Consider the following 4,181-nt stretch of genomic DNA (forward strand, 5'->3'; position numbering starts at 1 on the left):
CAGCCATTTCATCCTTTGTCTTTACACTTCACCTCTGTGGTTTCTGAACATCGCAAGCTCGGCAGCCAGCCGCCAAGCAGGGCAAGAGGCCATGCTTCTGAACATACGAGGCTTCCCTCTTCCGTCCAAGGGAAGAGACCTCTACAAGGGAAGTTTACCTTCAAATAGATAGAAGAAATAAACATTTGTCTCCAGGTTGGATGGAGCCCATTCTGGCGGCTACTTAGATAAAAGCTCCGAAGCAGTGTCCAGACTGACCCCATCTTTCCATAGCAGGAGAGTCTCAGGCCGTGCTCTGGAGCCTCACAAGGAGGCACACAAGGAATTAGTTCCCAGTCCCCTGGCTCCCAGGCAGCCTGGATGACTGAAACCTGAGAGGCTTCCTGAACTTGGAGGAAAGGTCAGTCACCAAATGCTGCATTGTCCACTGAACACTAATGCACTGCAACCCCAGAGGCTCAGGGACAATGCTGTTCTCTTACGGGCGAGCATTTTACATTATTCAAAGAGCTTCCATGAACAGCTGTGTCTTCCTTTGAACCTACCATTTGTGATGTTGTTTTTTTTAATTAAATTAAATTAAAACTAAAAAGTGTGGAAACAGGAAATGCAGCAGAAATGGTTACTATTATGGGATTTGATACCAGGTGGGTTTCAGTTCCATTTAGGTTACCCAGTAGAATTACCTAACTAGTCACCACAGTGATGCAGATAAAGTACCTGACTCATTCAGTAGTCAGTCTGTGTGAACAGAATGTGAGGCAGAACTCCTGGATCCCATTTCTCGGTGCAGGAGCAGTGAGGCTCACCCCCAAAGATCTTCTCCTCAGTTCATCTCCACAGCTTACCCGCAGCCTGAATAAATATTGTAGAATGAATCCATAAACCAGTGAACCTCTATCCCACTATGGCACCAAGTAACCTTTCTCACTCCCCTGATTCGAAACCTGAATGCTTCTGGAATAACAGGTTGTCATGCTGTGACAAATCATGAACCAGTAGACCTAGAGTGCTTTCCGAGTGGTCGGGTTTAAAGACACATCCTTCCTGAAACACTGAGGAAAGTGAACTAAAGACAGGCTGGCTCTTGATGAATCCCACACACAGCCTGACAGGGTGAATGGCAGCCTCATCAAATCGGCCCTTGGCAGAGGCACTCGGGGAGTTCTTATTTACCAGCCTCTGCAGACCTGTCTGTCTGTCCACAGCAGCTTTGGCCTCTGATTGGGGAAGCCTGAGCCAGGCAACCAGGGGGTCCTGGAGATTGGAGTCAGCTTGCTAAGCTGTCAGCTAGAGAGATGGGGATATTGAATTCATCAGTCATGCTGACAGGGGGTGTGAGTGGGGGCAGGAGCTCCCAGAGTACCGAGGAAACCCTGAGCACAGGGGAGCTGGGAAGAATAACTAGCTAGGTTTTGAGCAGGGTGACCCCTTGAGCCAGATTAACAGTCCACAGATTCCTGGGTTTTGTTTCAAATTGCACTAAATGATGAATGGAAAATGTTGGCCTTTGGTCTTCACTCAACTCTCCTTTTAAAAAGCTACGAACACTTACATACCATTTTTATGATATTTTTATATATTCTTGATGCTGTAGAAGAGTTTGATTTTCAACCATTGGATATTCTGTTACTCTCTGGGAAAGGGGCAAGAAGTTGGAATTTATGTCCCACCTGTTTTATGGCATGCTTGTATGTGCAGCTACCATTTCATTCACTTCTCTGAGAGAGGACAAGAATATTTCCCAAATTATAGACAAAGAAAGAGGAGCAGAGAGAAGACTAGCATGCCCAGTCCTCTCACAAGACAGGGACAGAAGCAGAATTTCAATTGAAAACCAGACAACACTGGAGTGGGGTCAACCTATTCTCTACCCACTGGACCTTGGCTCCAAAAAGCATAAACAAAAAACTAGTTTGGCCTATTGTTCACTTGTTGATATGATTGATAAAACTTCCACTGGTTAATTTTGAGCTGAATTGTTTCCCTCTCTGCATGTTGGCTTAAGTCTTGTTAAGACACCTAACTAACCCTGCAGGTCACTTACCTTAGATCCTTGGTGCCAGAAGGAACATTAGCCTAGTGTATCCCTTTAGGAGTCCCTCACAAAGCCTGCCTAGGCCTGGTCCACACTAGCGGCCATCAAACACCATGTTCTGGATTCTGAGAGCCAGAACAACTTAGAGTTCTTCTTTTTCCAGTTGCAGTGTCTCCCCTATTTGGCATGGAGGGAGGGGTGAGAAGGGAGTTTTTACAGTGGGGGGCCAGAACTGACCTAAGGCCCCTCTAGCTGTGATGCTTCAGGAGGCTGTGGGTCAGCGTGTGTCTCCCCTTCTCCTGTTCCAGCCTGGCTCCCACGTTCAAAGATTGGATGCCATTTTCAGGTTAATGATCCTTAACTACAGATGAGGAAGGGACTCTGGGCTCAATCTATCAGTAGTTGTGTCTTGTGCTAGCTAGTATTTATGTGAACTTGACACAAGCTAGCATCATCTGAGAAGAGGGAACTTCAATTCAAAAATTGCCTCCATAAGATCTGGCTTCAGGCAAGTCTGTTGGGCATTTTTCTTAATTAGTGGTTGATGTGGGAGGGCCCAGCCCACTGTGTGTGGTGTCACTTCTCAGCTGGTGGTCCTGGGTTCTATGGGAAAGTAGCAGCACAAACCACAAGGAGCAAACCATTAAGCAGTACTTCTCCATGGCCTCTGCAACAGCTCCTGCCTCCAGGTTCCTGCCCTGCTTGAGTTCCTGTCCTGACTTCCTTCAATGATGAAGAGTGACGTGGAAGAGTAAGCCAGATAAAGCCTTTCTTGGTCATAGAGTTTTATCACAGCAATAGCAGCCCTGACTAGGACAAATCTCATCTCCATTATCCTTACTTTGTAGTTAATTCTCTGTTTACCTTTGTCCAGTTCATCCTTTCCTTCTTTGTGCCTAAAATGCTGGAAAGTTATTCTTGTCAATAAAGTTGTTTTAGGCAGAGAGAACAATATAAGCACAGGCATGGGTGGTAGAAACAGCCTTGACCTTAAAGACTTGGAGTTAAAGACAAGGGTTCAAGTCCCATGCCCCCAACTTCTGAGCTGGTAACTGTTAACAGATTTATGTAACATTTGTAGGCACAGATACTTCTCTTCTTAGTTATATAATAAGGTGGTAGTGCCTTCCTTATCTGCCCTACATAATGACCACGGGAATTAAAAAAGATAATGAACAATTATTTTCACAGTTTAAAAAAAATAGAATGTACACCACCTTAGTTCATTTTCTGCAGCTGCCCTAAAATATTGGAGGCTGGGTTTTTGTAACAAGATATATTGTGTTCATAGTTTGAGGGTCTAAAGGATTAAGATCAAGGGCCTTCATGTGTCTGACCATTTGCCAGGGCCTTACGCTACATACATGGGAAGGGCAACAGTGTACAGAATCGGTTTGGTGAGATGGGACACCATCTTTTTGCAATACTCCCTGAGAGGAACTAGCCAGGGTCCTGTGAGAACCACATCAATCCCCATGCCCCAACACTGGTCATGGGGCCCTATCTTGTAAAAGCCCCACGTCTTCTCAGATCACTTCACCCAAAACCAGACTTCCAACACACGAGCCTTGGGGAGACACGCTCAACCGCTAGCCAAGCACTACCACCTGCATTCCAAGTGCGGTACGTTTCATCCTAGATGCTGGCTTTCACATGTCTCCGCCTTTAAATGAGAAAGGGACCCAGACACTCACTTTTGTTTCCTTCTGTTGCTGTTTACATGGTAGGAAGTCTGACACCTGGAGGAAGCCCAGAGGGTAGCTCTTGCTCAAACTTTACCTTTTAGTTCAACCAAAGTATTTCCAGATGACACCGTGGAATGGCCTCCACTCACCCCAAATCCCCTTCCTTATTCTTCAGCTATCCCTGGGGAGGAGGCTAACACTTTGCTGATCTTGCACCCAAGCAGCCTAGAACTTGCACTGACAGAGACAGATGTCAGTGGGGTGAAACCAACAAATTAATTTTGCCCGATCACTTAAGCCAGATGTGGCTACACATCTGCAGAGGGAAGAAAAAGGGAGGGTGAACCAGTTTGGCCTGTCCCTGCTGTGCCACAATCCACTCTACTTTTCTGAGGTTATCTATATGCCTCATGAAACCTTTAGGAAATGGTATCTTCAGATTTGAGCATCTCCTAGAA

The sequence above is a fragment of the Peromyscus californicus genome, unplaced genomic scaffold (genome assembly GCF_007827085.1).
Source record: "Peromyscus californicus insignis strain IS unplaced genomic scaffold, ASM782708v3 Scaffold_5__1_contigs__length_169319896, whole genome shotgun sequence".
In the NCBI taxonomy this organism is placed as follows: domain Eukaryota; kingdom Metazoa; phylum Chordata; class Mammalia; order Rodentia; family Cricetidae; genus Peromyscus; species Peromyscus californicus.